This window comes from Triticum aestivum, chromosome 6B (assembly GCF_018294505.1).
Source record: "Triticum aestivum cultivar Chinese Spring chromosome 6B, IWGSC CS RefSeq v2.1, whole genome shotgun sequence".
In the NCBI taxonomy this organism is placed as follows: Eukaryota; Viridiplantae; Streptophyta; class Magnoliopsida; order Poales; family Poaceae; genus Triticum; species Triticum aestivum.
Genome location: NC_057810.1, coordinates 434,808,519 through 434,824,492, shown reverse-complemented (window position 1 = coordinate 434,824,492; position 15,974 = coordinate 434,808,519). Strand labels below are relative to the sequence as shown.

The window sequence follows — 15,974 nt, the reverse complement described above, 5'->3', positions numbered from 1 at the left end:
TCTCAGCCTAAGAAATTCATCATGGACACCTCAAAACCAACCCTGTGCTTGAAGAAAAACCAACAAAAACACCACTCCTTGCAGCAAAAATAGGACGGACACAAAGCAAAAACTCCATTCACGGTAAAACAACTCTCAATCACATATGGGAATAACTCGAAACGACAGCGACAACTACATGAAAGCACCTGCACATCCTGCCACACCAGGTAAGGCAGCGTTTTAATCAGCCAGATGGAACATAACAACACAGGCACTCAAGGTGGTGACATCACAAGTACATGTGCTACAATTATAATTATCAATAGACCAATAAATAATTCAGGTCTACACACGGCTACTGAGCCCTCAACATATAGGGAAAAAAAATTGTTGCTCAAGCACACGACAATGAAACCTGATGGGTTAATCAGGTCACTAACACGGTTGCAGTCCATTATCCAAAACATGCAGCGTAACCTTAGGGTTGCTGCAGATGTTCTTCCGATGAGCCCCTATAACTCCACAGTTTGAACATTTGGACTCTTTCCTAGCTTTATGAGCGTGGTCACGCCTCTGTGGCCAGGTTGTGCTGGCCTCCCGGTCGAAAAGAAGCCTCGTGTATTGCCGTACAAAGAGATGCATGGGGCAGCTTGCCGGAACATAACCTTTCTGGTTGGCACTTTCGCTCCATCGCGTATTGGTCATCTTTCCACAAAATTTTCCTCTAAAGTATGGCTTCACCTACTTCTTCCTCACTTGTTATATTTGTCTCAAGGGTGTTCATGCAGGCCATAAGTCTCCGTGAGCACCCTCTGAGCAATTTCAAACTCATCAGCCATCAGCATGTGATAGACAATCTTGTGAAAATCAGATCTGAAATTGCTCCGTTTCATTGAATATGAATCAAGAGGTGTCTTTCACATTCTTAAGAAACATACCACTTGAATCATCAGTATGTGCTGTTCAGCATCAGTTTCTGTATCACGACCTCCATCGCCCTGCTCTGATCTGCAGAGACACACAAAACCTTGTGATCAATCACCAAACTGAAAATGAAAAAAAAAACTCATCCCAGTAATAACATAAGTCATACACTGACAACATGCTACCTAAAAAAACTGGTAATCATGGTACGGTTCAGGGTTTCATGCACCTGTCAGCAAGGTTTGGGGATGTTTGCCTTGCCACCCATCATGCGGATAAATTAACTGAAAACCCACTCGAAGGTTTCCGCCATCTCATCCCTTAGAAGCAACACTGCCAAAGATCACAAACCATGCATGGCTGCATCATTCACAATGTCTCAATTATATGAACCACATCGGTCTTAACTATGACGAACGCAGCGTGCAAACATGCCAGCATGTATCAGCGACACATTTTAATTTAGATGGATTTCATTCCGAACAGAGTGTGTAAAGTCTGGAAAAAACACATCATGCGAATAATACAGCTCGTACAGGCTATCACTGAATTACCTCTTCGTCCACCCCGGCGCATCGCCCACATCACCTATGCTGTACTCTGTGGCCGCGTCCAACAGATCTGGCTCCGCCTCACTCTCAGTTTTTCTAACGCCCTGTTTGCCACCCAATGAATGCCCCCAAAGGACACACCACGGTAGCAAACCAGCGGCATTGCAGCCAATCTGCTGAGCCGCATCACCCCAGTAAATTCGACCAGAATCAGACCGTTCCTGTTCAAGATAATGTACGCTAGTGCCTGGTCCCAGCTCTGTTTTCTCGTCCCAGAATTTTGGAACAGGAACATAATTCAGACCGAATTCTGAAACCAGGTCCTGGTTCCTTTTCCCTCGCAGAATTTTGAATCAGAGCAGAGCTCAGGGAAACAAGAGAGGGCAGTGATATGTACTCCCTCCGTTCCTAAATATAAGTCTTTATAGGGATTTCACTATGGACTACATACGAAGCAAAATGAGTGAATCTACACTCTAAAATGCATCTACATACATCCGTATGTGGTTTATAGTGGAATCTCTTCAAAGACTTATATTTAGGAACGGAGGGAGTACAAGTGAATCCCTCGCCAGCGAACCTAATTCACAGTTTCTCCAACAACCGAGACAGGACAACAATAACAGGGCAGTAAAATCACTAATTATACAGATCATGTCCATATTTCCATCTTTGGTTTGATTAGGCATGCTAGTATACTGATCATGTGTGCTTCCTAATTATCTAATAATTATTAAAATACAGAACAAGATCGCATCATTAGAATACAAACCGAATTTTCCTTGTTACTCAATTAGGAAGATCAAGAACGCCATCACCAAAAATACAAAAGAAAATACTAGTATCACGCATCTAACTGCATCATCCTAGAACAGATCATGAATAGATTAAGAACAGATCAAGAACACAATGGACAGAGAAGGTCTCGAAATTCTAACCTCACAAGATCTGCAGGAGAAGGAGGAAGAGATGGCGTGGATATCTAGAGATTGGCCTTGGTGCTCCTTGGCGGCGGCTTCAAGGGTCTATCCTCGTCGGAATGGGATCCTAGTTGAGATGCAGGTCGTACCCGGCGGTGTCGCACGGATGTGCTGGCACTGGACGAGGACGAGAGGATCAACGGGGGGCGGGGGAGGCGGAGGGGGGTTCGAAAGGGCTCAGGGAGGCGGCGGCGGCGCTGCAGGACGAAGAGGAGGGACTCGTCTGGCGGCGCTCGGCTCGTGGAGTCGTGGGGGTAAGTTATGGGCCCGTAGGTGCGTCATGTACCTTTGAAACATATGTATGTCTTGCCGTCACGATGTTCAGCGCTACGTTCCTTCCTGCCGCCCCACATACTCGCATTCAATACACGCCACGACGCGTCCTTGTTCTATTCGTACACGAAGCGAGAGCAAGCGAGCTCGTCCACCGCATCGCCGTTCTCGGGTGACCTTTTGTATCTTTACTGTGTTTATAAACAGTACTTGTGCACGTACACTCAGGCACTCAGCAGTACCAAGGGCGCCTTACATTTTTCACGTTACTACCTCCGTCTCGGTGAATAAGTCATTCGCGTAGTTCTAGGTTGACGATTTAACTATCTAAATATATATTATATGTGACAAAAAATATATATTTAGAAACTACATCCTTGTAGAAATCTAGTGATATACTTTTCATGACATATAATACATATTTAATTGCTCAAATCGATAACCTAGAACTACGTAAATGACTTATTCACCTAGACGGAGGTAGTACATTGTTTCCTAACAGTTTTCACGGTACTAATCCTTGGAGAAACAAAGTTTGCACAGTACGTAACTGGTCTAATGGTTCCACCAGTATTAGTGGCCACTTTAGCCATTCTGGGTCGTCCCCCCTTCTGTAGTCTTCTGGACTTCTCCATTCTTCTCTCCTCACACAAGTGATACTGTTCTTGGCCGATCCCATTTCTTCCTTCCTTTTTTTTCTTTTCAGTGTAGATTTGGTCTGTTGGATAGCTCGCATCTTCTTTGGTCCTAACCTGAGTCCACCCCCGCAGTTGGTGCTTCCACAGGGAGACCATCAACGGTGGCTAGTTTTCCTCCTCGTACACCTCCTGTAGGTTGGTAAATGGCGGCGGATGGGTATCATGGCCCAAGGATCTGTTGCGGTAGGGAGGAGGTGAGATTGTTGATCTGCACGGTGCCGTTGATGTTGTCTTCTGTGCAATTGATTTGGTCATGTATTTCATCTCCCATAGGTCTGCATTTTTCTTGGATCCAGCTTTAGTATGAGGATGCTAGTGTTGTTTTCTTCCCCAAGCGTGCAATCCAGACACACCTTTTGTTTTAATTTATAAAAAATTATAGCGTATTTATATATTGCACGCATCCATTAAAACTTTCTTGGTAGGTAGTATTTGTTCTCATGGTCATTTTATTTACTTACATTAAGATACGTGGGCTCAATCAAAATATGGTTGGCTAATTTTGGCCATTCTGGGGTAGCACTACTCGTTGGGTGCGCTGTGTACGAAACTCTGCTTCGGAATATGTCTTAGCGACTGTTATCCTATTTCAGTGGAATTAAACTCACGTTTTCATTTGATGTGGGTTTTCTTTAACAAATAAAAACGTGAGTTTTTTTTAAAATAAAATAAAAAAACGTTTTTTTTCAAAAAAACTCACGTTTTCATTTGTTAAAGAAAACCCACATTCGCTCAGCGGTACCAATAGTCGCTTGTATCACGTCAGCATAGTTTTCTCTTTTAAGTGATCTTTAAGTGTTTAATTTGGTACAGTGTAAATAGTAATAAGTAATGTAAGTATTCCGGAAAAAAATAAAAAAATAAGTATTGTAAATATATATTTGAGCAGACACACCTGTGCAAATTAGTATTATATATATTCATTGCATGATGATGTATACTGGCTGTTTTTTTATTTGGTTGATGATAGTAATTTGTGAATGCAAAATACTCCCTTTGTCCCATAATACAAGACGTTATTACATCCAATATGTGAGGTGTAGTTTTAGTTTTTTTATGGCCCCCTCCACTTTTTTCCGGGCTTGGGACGGGCATTGGCAGTGTTAAACCCCCCCTACCCCTACTAATTTTCAACACACTTATCAAAGAATTTGTACGGTTTTGATTAGCTATAGTTGAAATATTTCCCAGATTATATTGTATATATAATAATTTAATATGGAAACCGGTCTGATTGCATTTAATATGAATCATAATAAGTTCGCCATGCTTTCACTGTCGGTTTGCATGAAATACTAAGTTTGTACAATAAAACATTAGATACTATATTTTGTCGATGTTTGGTAGTAATGAACCGTTTCGACGCGTACAAAAGTTAATAGATAATAGTTGGATATGAAAACAGGTCTGATAGCATTGTACATATGCAATATTACAACGTCCCGATGCTATTTCTATTTGTTTTTATGAAATAATAAGCTTGTATAATCAATTATTACATAATGTAGATTTTTGATGTTTGGTAGTAATGTAGTATTTCCACCTGTTGATGCATGTTTGCATTACTTGGCAGTGTAGTAGACCATATTCGACCTGCCATATCATGTTAGCATAGTTAAGTCAGACTTTATTTGTAATAGATTTTGCAGTGTAGTAAGTTCCTATATATGTAATTCTTACGTGATAGTAACTCCTCATCTAGTTAAAGAAACATCATGCTGAAATTATGTTATTTGTTCATACCTTTAGAATATTTCTGTATAGACTATGTTCTTGACCACATCATCCTCATTGCTATCTTCATCGTCTACCATTACCCGCAGTCCCTCCCTTTTTGTTACTCTTGAGAAGGCTACGTATAACTGTCCATGTGTGAAAACTTGTTTAGGCAGATATAATCCTACTCTGCTTAGAGATTGTCCCTGGCTCTTGTTTATAGTCATAGCAAAGCAAACTGATATAGGATATTGTCTCCTTTTTAGAACAAATGGCCACGCTGATTCAGTTGGTGACATCACTATTCTTGGAACATATACCTTTTCTCCCACATGGGTTCCAGTTATTATCTGTGCTTCAATGAATCTTCTTCCAAGCTGAGTAATCGTCATCCTTGTACCATTGCATAAGCCAGCACCTTGGTTGATATTACGTAGTAGCATAACAGGTATGCCGACTTTTAATTTCAACTCGTGATTTGGGATTCCAGGAAATGGTAAGCTATTCAAGAATTCCGTTGGATATAATAATTCTGTTTCTGCATTGAAGGTAGTTGCTTTGCATACTGTGTCACAGCTTAGATAAGTTTTCTCTTCACCTTGTATCTGATCCATTATATACTTATTTATATCGCGAACTGTTTCATTTCTTGGACATAATATTGTTCTTTCTTCTAAGTATTCTCGTTGGCGATACCTCTCCTGCAAATTGGGATATATGCTCTCCACAACTGTTTTTTTGGGATCATCTACTTTCTTGAGAAGTATGTCATTTGGTATTTTTATCAATTCCTCACCTTCTGATGATGTATTTTTTCCATCGCCGATATTGAGAATCCACTCTGCAAATTCTGCTACCTTTTGTTTCTCGTATTCATCATTTGTTGTGCAGTTGAGCCGCATGTTCTTTGTTAGCTTCATTACCTGAAAGTTCTTCCAAAGGTAAGATCTTTTAATGGATGCAGTGACTATGTTGTGTCTTCTTCCCTTCGGTATCACAGGAAGGATCTGGCGAAAGTCCCCTCCTAGAACCGTTGTCATGCCACCGAATGGCCTGTCGCTGCTGTTCACACTTTTATGTCTTAATATATCCCTTAGAGTCCTATCTAGCGCCTCAAAACATATCTTGTTTGCCATTGGAGCTTCATCCCATAGTATTACCGATGTCTTTTTTAGTAGTTCTGCCAAGTGTGAACCTTGTTTAATGTCACATGTTGACTCTTCTGTAAGGATTAGTGGAATGTGGAACCTCGAGTGTGCTGTTCTCCCTCCTTCTAGAAGCAGTGCTGCAATACCAGATGATGCTACTGCTAGTACTATCTTCCCTTCAGAACGCAACTTTGTTGTAATCGCTTTCCATAGGTATGTCTTACCTGTCTCACCATATCCGTCCACAAAAATTTGTTTTCCCAAATCATTGTCAACAGATTCCATTATTGAGTCAAATGCAAGACGTTGTTCATAGTTGAGACTACCAAAGATCTTCAAATGCTCTTCTTTTTGCTGCACTTTGTTGTAATTAATTTCTTCATTGAGTAGCTTGTTTCCAAGTTCCTTTATTTCTGAAGATTCAGGAAGTTCTATTCCAGGGTATTCCTTAAGTGTTCTTCCAGCTTGTATCATGAGCTTCTCTATTTCCACCAAGGCGTGTCCTTGCTTCTGTGATTCTGTGAGGCATAGTGTAGGATAGTTCAATAATTTTCTCTGTTTGTACTCCATGTCTTCGCTTAATACCTCCGAGCATGATTCCCATAGTTTTTTTGGGCATGTGACTTCGCAGTGGCTTAAAATTGTTGTGAATAGCTTTCTTAGCTGGTTGCCAGTCGCCCAATTTGATGCCTCCTTGATGCACTCAAGCCACTCTTTGTCATCATCAAGAAATCCTAGTGCTTCACAAGCAGATTTGTATGATGCGTGGACAACTCCATTTACTGTCCTTATGTCTTCAAAACATGTGCATCCTTTCTTGACGTTAAGTAGCATTCGCATATAGTATTTTTCTCCGCTTGCTGGATGGGCATAATATATCCTTCCAACTGGTCTTCCTTTCTTCCTTTTGCTCCACTCTGTCTCTTTTCTTTTTCCACACCCATTTTGACGGGAATTCTGCATATGTTAATTCTCTGGCTTGTTCAAACATCTTGTTTGTCTCCATCCACTGTGTAAATTTAGTGATTCCTACTCTTTCTTTCCTGACGATCTTGGCTAAATCTGTAGAATCTGAGAAAATTACTTGCTGCTCATTTTCCAGGTGGAAAGGCAACCTTTCGACGCAGGGATCTCTGAAGTGCATTTCGAACTGAAATATTCTCCAACACGCATCATTCCCTGTTATATTTTTTTTTTGAAAAGGAGGAATACCACCGGCCTCTGCATCTGGTCGATGCATACGGCCACTTTATTAATTATTAGCACAAAACCTTACAAAGTCGTACAACAGTAAGACCAAAACCACCATCTTCGCAACCTCTGTCGCTACTCCTATCTAACTGATGAAGGGGCGTTGATGGTCTGGGCCTAATACCAAACAGACCTCGCAGCCAAATCTAACATCTAAGACCTGAGGTCCCAATCTGGACGCCTGCCGGGTATGGGCACCCACCAGTCCGGCGTGCTCCTCAACCAGGCCGCCCGCCGGGTATGAGGCCGCCACAACCACCTACCACATATCCATCTTCAGAGCTGTACTGTTGTAACTGCCTTGCTCGGTCTCGCTGCCGCCGACGCCACCACGACGCCAGACAGCGTCGACCTCCTGCGCGTGTCCGTCACCACACATCTGACGCCAAGCCTCCGCTGCTCCATGCCGCCAAGAGCCGCCGCCAAGAATATGTAGAACGAAACACCGCTCCACCGAAGGGAGGCAGCACACCCCCACCCCTCACCTGCAGACCCTTCCATCCGATCCCAATGTCCTTGGCGTCGCCTCCAGGAAGGTTACGGTGCCTAGGGCGCCGCCGACGCCCGATCTGCATCGGATCTTGGGCTTTCACCCGGACATGGGTTGGAGAGGAGAGATGGTGCCCTCAGCAACGCCCCCAAGGAGGAAAGCGGCGCCAAAAATCGGCGTCGCCGTTGCCGGTCAGCCTAAGGCAGCCAAGGTTTCCCCCGGACACCGATCTGCTCCACCAGAACACACCGGAGGTGGATCCGGCAGGATCCAAACCGACCCGGGGACTGGGAAGGGATGCATGGAAGGGAGAGGGGCAATACCTCCAGATCTGGCACGCCTACGGCTCGCCGTCCTCACGGCCGAACCCACAGGCACGCCGCACGCCACCAGATGCGCCGCACCAGATCGAAGATGGCCAGCCTTAGCGCCGCCCCCCACTCTCCCGACGAGGGAGAGGAGGAACCAGCGCCGCCGCCGATCCCGGGGCCGCCGCCCCGGCTTGCCCGCGCCTGGCCAGACGCAGCCACTGCCGGATGCAGGCCTTCGTCCAGGGCCGAAGACTTGCGGCGCGCGACGAGGGTGCCCCACCACCGCCGTCCGCCGAGTGGGCTTTGCCCGTCGGCCTCCTCCGGCGGTGGCGGGCGGAGCGAGGGAGGAAAGGGGAGCGGGGGCGGCGGCGGCTAGGTCGCCCGAGCCGCCCCCCAGGGAGCGACGCGAGCGACTTGCAAGGGCTCAACTGATCCGATGTTACTTTTGCTTCTTCTTTTTTCCTTGCGAATCTTTTTTATCTCATCGTTTTCTATTAGTGTTGTTGCTTGGTCATCACCTTTATTTGTGTATTTAAAAAGGTATTTTATGGATAAAGATATGTTGCACACCTCGACATTTATATGTGCTTGATATTTCACCAGCAGATTTCTGTTGTATGGGACTACGTATCTGTTATCCAACTTTACTTCCCCTTTCTGTATGAATCTTCCATCGTCTCGTCTTCAATATACTAGGTATCCATCTTCATTGACAGTGGTATTGTTGTTGTATTTTTTTGGGAACTTTCTTATGCATCTGCTGTCGACCATGCATGGTGACTTTGTGTTTGCTGCACCACATGGCCCGTGCATCATGTAGTTTTCCACAGCTGCATATCCTTCCGGGTCAATTTCCTTGTCTGGTATCTCTGCGCAAGTTACTCTATCTACCTCTGATGGCTCTGGATACTTGTGTTTCTTTTCCTTTTTGTCGAGGAATATGACTATGTGGGCATGTGGGAGGCCCCTTTTTTGAAACTCTATTGTGTATATAACTGCAATTTTATAAAATAACAGTTAGTTCAGGCAGTTAAATAAGATGTTTGATAAAGTCAGGATGATATATTACTTGCGAGTGTTTTTTCGAAGTATTCCCTTTCTCTTATATCTCTCATGAACTCCTTGAGCTTTATGTGGAATACTCGATCAACAATATCAGGCCTTTCGTATGCTGTTTGGGCCACTTCGTGTAGCATAGCCTCAATCTCCGGCCAAGCTGCGTTGCACGTGAATGTCACAAATTGGTCTGGGTATCCAGCCCACCGACATATTGCCATAGCATCTTGGAAGTTTTGTGCTTTGTATCTAGGACTATCTGTGACAGTGGATGGCAGCAGTATCCTTTTTCCTACTTGGTCAGCCCTTGTATCTCCTCTTTCTATTGCATCCTGTAAGCCAACATATAATTCCGTTCTTAGGTTTCCTTGATGATTTTTGATCCAGTCCAGTCTGTACTGCAAAATGCATGCAAGGGCATCCACAATGAACTGCAATGTAAGCTTTTCACACATCAGCAAGTGCATCGATTGGTTAGTACGTTGTTGTAGACGATATGCATAGTATTCCAACATTGTTACATGCTTTCTCTTACATTTTGCACCTTCTTTTAATATGTAAGGTATATTTTGTCTGTACCCATCTTCTCCATAGGGGAATAATAGTGGATACTGCATAGCCATGAATTTTGGACGGTTCTCTTATATTCTTCTTGGCTTCATGTTTTTGTACTCAACAATGATATCCCGTCCTTTTCTACTTTCCGTGGCATCATTGACAATCAAGGCTGCAACTTCCCTTGCAGATGGCATGTCACTTCGTCTTCCATCTGATTGTCGCTTATTGATTAGTTTTAATCTCACGTTTTGATAGTCACCTTCTTCGAATCTGCCCCTTGCCATTCTAAAAGTTTTTGCAAGTATGTTATCTCGATCAAACATATTTTTAAGGCCCTCTACGATGTGAGGATCTATTGACTCCCTTTTATCTTCCCTTGTTGAAGCATTAATCCTGTTTCTTACCTCATTTTCAGTGTCATAGATGCACAGTTGTGCCCAACGTGGTTTATCTTTACCTTCAGGCAATAGAGTACCTATTCTGTGGTAGTTCTGCCCATTCATTCTAAAAACATATGGCCCACTGCCATTGTTTATTTCTTTGTCTACTTTTCCTCCCATTGTTGTGAAAGCGAACATGGAGTTGTACAATCTGATATTCTGCAAGCAGTGTTTTGACATCTTTCCGTTGTCTTTCCTTAGCAATTTCGCTAGGTAAGTCGGTGGCTCTCTTAATGGTGGCAACTCAACCTTGCCATGTTGGCAGCATAGTCCAAAAGATGGCATGCTTTTCGCTCTACCTGAAGTTCTTTCTTCGTACCAGAAAATTGCACCGCATCGTTCACACTTGCATTTGGGTTTTCCAAAGTTCCAAATTTCCATATGAGTCCTCTCTGATTGCCTGTTCAAGTTTTGGATTTGGCATAAATTGAAATATTATTAATGTCTAGTGTTTTTGGCTCTTCCTGTGCGTTTTGTTATGTCATAAATAAATAGGCCAAAATCAATTATGAATGCAGATACAGGGAGATAATGTTTTCAATTTGTTACCTCATCATCAGGAGCTTCAATTTTAACAACTGTTCTAGAAGCAACCGGTCTCACATCTTTTTCATATCTTTTGCTAGACTTCTGTATCTTTGTCCTCCATTGTTGTTTTTTGTTGGATGATATTGAGGTTTCCTTTCTGCACATATCCTTCTTCTCATCATTTGTTGCATTCTTGGAGGAGTGGTTCACCTATAAGAATGAAAATTATTTTTTAACATTTAAAAACAAAAATTGCACACCTGTGAGAGCAAAATCATTAATTAGTGGGAGTACCTCGTTATGGAAATTGTGCATATCAGAATTTGAAGAACCTCGTGTGTCTTGCATTTCCAGTATGCCCTATAAAGAGTGTGCTCATATTATAATTTTATAAGCCATTTAAAATACTCAAATGTGCATGCATACCTCTTCAGCCATTTCATTTGAATTTTCCATCTCAAGTTTGTCATCAACTTCAAAAGTGTAGCTCACTTTATAATTTTCCATACACTCTTCTAGATTCCTTGAATTTAACTTCAGTCGCAATATGAGTGTTCTGCCATAAAGATTCTGAATAACATCTGGTACCGTGTTGTTAAATCCCTCCTGCTCTAATAGGGTCGATGCAGATATGTTGCCTAAAAGACTCTTTGCTACCTCGTTAAACACCACGAAAGTTGTTGTTGCTGTGCCATCGCGTACCTTCAGTTTAAGTAGGTACCTAATATGATGTTGTCAAGTTATTAGTGGTATATTATTAAAACAAATGGAACCAAATACAATCTAGTGCACAACATGCTCACCGCTTGTCTGGATTTTGAGCTACTTCATGACAGGAAGTGCAAATATAGTTATCATGTTCCTTTTTTGTAGCACAAAAGCAAAGTTTGCATGCCATGTACCACCAGCCTTTATCTATTATAATATCATCAATTGTTGCTTTTGTTGTGCATACAAATTCCTATTAAAGAGAAAATATGTGAGATTATTACATAATAATGTACAATAAATTAGGTACAGTATGATGATCAAGGTTAGAGGGAAACCTTTCTTTTGACATCAGCATATCGCAGTTCTATAATTTCCCTCAATGTTTTTCTGTTGTACAACATTTGCTCTTCAATTGTTCCTTGGGTGCTTTCATCGATTCCAATCATAGTTGGAATAACATCTCTTTCGCAATACCTATAATAGGTCACAACATGAGCACATAAACTTGTAACTTCAAAGACATACATAATTGCATTATTATATAGCATACCTCTCAATAATTTGGTCTGCCTCTGGAATTTCAGGGTTGAGGAGGACTTTAGATGCATTTGTTGTGCGTAGTGATAGCCCTGGTAACAAATTATCAGTAATTTGGACTTGAGTTTACACAAAAAGATTGTAGTTCTCACCATTGAATTTTTTGACCAAATTTGAAGTGACAATCACTATTGTTTGTTTGTCCAAAAGACTTTCATTCATCGTATTTGCTAAAATACCCCCCCCCCCATAGCGTGATTCGGATCTTTTCATCTCTGCATGAATTTATTCATCAAAAAGTGATATAAAGATCATCTATGCAATTCAAAAAAAATAGTAATAGAATCACTTACTCTAGTAAAAGGATTTCAATCTCGCGGATGTTTAAAGTTTGAGCCATGCCTGTCCCTTTATTTTTTTGTACTTGCTCTATTGGTTTCATTGCAGTAAGATCTCCAATGACATCTGCACATAATCATATTTTAAAATCTAGCTAGTTCGCCAATGCTTGTTCTTCGATATGGATTATGATCATACCTGAGCACTGTTTATCAATATTCACCCTACTATCCAAGGTATCGCCATCAACAAATTCGAAGTGGTAATTCAAAAACTTGGATTTTCCTTCATCCACTTCCTTCACTGTTGTATCATAAACAAAACTGATTTTGAGATTGTTCTTCAATGGTCGGTATTTTTCATACTCCAAGACTTTGAAGGTCTTAATTATGTATATGGAGTCCTCTTTAATTTTTGATTTAAATTTATTGACCAGTTTGCTCCCAATAGAAGCATGGATCGCATGGCCCTACATAGAAAGAAAAGATAAGCAAACTTTGGAAAGGATAAATTGAAGTTACATTATATATGTAATACTTGCACCTTTTTGTCCAATAAAATGATATCAGTGCTAATGAGCTCATTAGTTGATAAGTTAATTGCGTCCCAAAGTCTTAAAACTTTGACTTTGATTGTCTATGTCTCGTTTCGTGTAGTCAATGCATTCAATGGTGTATATGCCATAATCTTTGAGGCACTTTAAATATAAGAACAGAATGGTCATTAGTAAAGTAAGAAATATAATGCATGCGAGCAATCCCATTTATTTCTGTGGACTTCTATAGTATATTATCTTCACGTGAAAACTGGAAGCAACATCCATTGCATTAACCTTATGTAGAAGACTATATGAAATAAAAGTAGATGAATCAATACAATCTTATTGACAATTGGTTTTAATTTATGTTTCAGATGGAGCTGATGCCATGACTACAGAAACCCACTATAACATCTGAGGCTGATCAAATATGGAAACCATCTATGTATGTTTCTCTGTATCTATTTTTAGGTGATGAAACTTGTGAGCTAACATGTGAAACCTTTTTATATTGGCACTACCTACAGTATGAATTAAGCATTATTGATCCATTAATAGATCTGATCTACAATAATAGGTATAATCTATTTTATGAACAACACCTTATGCACCATCTATGCTTCTCTATATCGCAGCAAGTAATCCCACTTGGATATGTTATACTTGTAGTATGATTCTGGACTTGTATAGTATGTTATTTTAACGTGAAAATACTGGAAGCAACATCCATGGCATTACCCTGGCATTAGCCTTTCGTAGGTGAGTAAAAAATATGAACCTGACACCATTAAGATAGGAACCCACACATATATGATTGTAGATAATCAACCTTCGGAGGTAATGGCAAATATTTTTAGATCAGGACTGCCTAGATAATTCAACCATTATTGATCCATTAATAGCTATGATCTATAATTTCGTGCAGATGAAACTACTTGATGTAGATCGTTTTCTTGACGGATCTGTCTTGTCGCCGCTGGAGGTAGACAATTCCTGTTTGCTCGACAGAACTGTTTTGTGGTTGCTATATGAAGATAATTCTGGAGTGGAAGTTTTGGTCGCTGGAAGAAGATGATGTGGGAGGAAGATGTTGCAACCTTTCAGGTCGTGGGGAAGGTCTTATATGGATGGTTGAGTTTCTCTCATCTGCACGATTGAAAGAAAGTTTTTTTGTACGCAGCCTGTACAGATATTTCGTTGGAATCCTTTTTTTAGAAACGTAGAGATATGGTAGTTCTGAATTGTTTCTGTACACCCCGTTTGTAGACAGCACGATCGAACGAAAACTTTTTTGGTAGCAGCCTGGACAGATATTCTGTTTGGAGTATTTTTTTTTTGAGAAACGAAGAGATATGGTAGTCTTGATTTGTTTGGGTAAATCCCGTTTGTACAGATGTTCTTCTAGAAACGAAGAGATATGGTACTTTTCATTTGTTTGGGCATATCCTGTACGATCTCTATTATGGGTGTCATGGCCCAACTTGTAAGCGGATATGTTTTTTGAAACAAAATGTGAAGCCATTGTTGCACGTATGGACCCACCTACTTTATGAAGATCTAATGGTTGTGCTTTGTCGGGACATCTAATTAAAGGTTGGATATATCTAATTATTGTAGGATTTTATAGGACAATTATCTTTATTTTGGTGACCCCGTCAAGTACTTTTTAGCACATCCTGTACGATCTCTATTATGGGCGTCATGGCCCAACTTGTAAGCGGATATGTTTTCCTGAAACAAAATGTGAAGCCATTGTTGCACGTATGGACCCACCTACTTTACGAAGATCTAATGGTTGTGCTTTGTCGGGACATCTAATTAAAGGTTGGATATACCTAATTATTGTAGGATTTTATAGGACAATTATCTTTATTTTGGTGACCCCGTTAAGTACTTTTTTTATATAAATAGATTTAAATTGAATGAACCTATGTTGTAAATGTGTTTGTTGTTGCTCAAAGATCGTTGTGTGTATTGTATTACTATTTTACGTTTGAACTTTGAACACAGTGGTGTGCTCATGTATAAATGCATAGTACGTTTTGCATGTCTAAATGCAATTAGTAAGTTATGTCCCAGTATTGAGCAAGCATATTGTATCCATGATTATAGAACGAGATATATGTCACACGATATTGTATTATAATTTTCATACTTAACCTTTACAAGATGCATCGTGCATTTACAAGAATATGCGATGGTATCGTTATAAACTTTCAGTACAATGCTTACTCAACATTGGCGTGAACAATTCATAAATATTGCAGACGAACATCCGGTACACAGATGCAAGGGACAAGAACTTTGTTACTTTAACCACATTGAAAAAAAGATTAAAATCGCACATTCAGAACATCCTTGCTATTGAACACAGGTTCCTCTCCGTACACCAGTTCTTCACGATGTCACAAAACTACACTACCTTGTGCAACTGACCTATGTACAATCGTGGCTCTCTAAGTGTCTACTCAACCCATGCCTGTGGTACCACACACCCATGACCCTAGAGACTTCACACCTGTGCATCGACAACCGAGCCTCTCTAACCAAATATTCGGACCGATGCCTCTGCTGCCATACATCCGTGCCTCTAGAAACTTGACAGCAACAAGAGGGTTCAAAACCCTGCATCCACACAACCGTGCTTGTACTGACTTCACTTCTGTGCCTCCATTTACTCGATCGACATGCCTCACATGAAACCCACAGTATCTCTACGCGCTCCGCGCGCGTGATCGCCCGTGCAACTTTGGTGCTGCACAGACGCTCCTCTCAGTATACCCGTGCCTCCACACAACCGTGCCTGTACTGACTACAATTCCGTGCCTCCGTTTGATCAATCCACGTGCCTCACATAAAACCAACAGTAACTCTACATACTACACACACACGTGCCTCTCGCATGAAACCCACAGTATCTCTACGTGTTCGGCATGCATGATC

General features: G+C 41.3%; 2 long non-coding RNA genes across 2 annotated transcripts; both read right to left on the bottom strand.

Moving 5' to 3' along the window:
* Positions 1-266: 266 nt before the first annotated feature.
* Positions 267-2,685, bottom strand: LOC123134199 (uncharacterized). The gene is made up of 4 exons (XR_006465568.1): positions 2,396-2,685; positions 1,136-1,239; positions 921-990; positions 267-794 (listed from the first exon to the last, which is right to left on the bottom strand). It is a non-coding gene; the product is annotated as an uncharacterized lncRNA (long non-coding RNA).
* An 8,195-nt stretch (positions 2,686-10,880) lies between these two features.
* Positions 10,881-12,247, bottom strand: LOC123134198 (uncharacterized). Its single transcript, XR_006465567.1, has 4 exons — positions 12,168-12,247; positions 11,953-12,091; positions 11,201-11,627; positions 10,881-11,116 (listed from the first exon to the last, which is right to left on the bottom strand). It is a non-coding gene; the product is annotated as an uncharacterized lncRNA (long non-coding RNA).
* Positions 12,248-15,974: the final 3,727 nt, after the last annotated feature.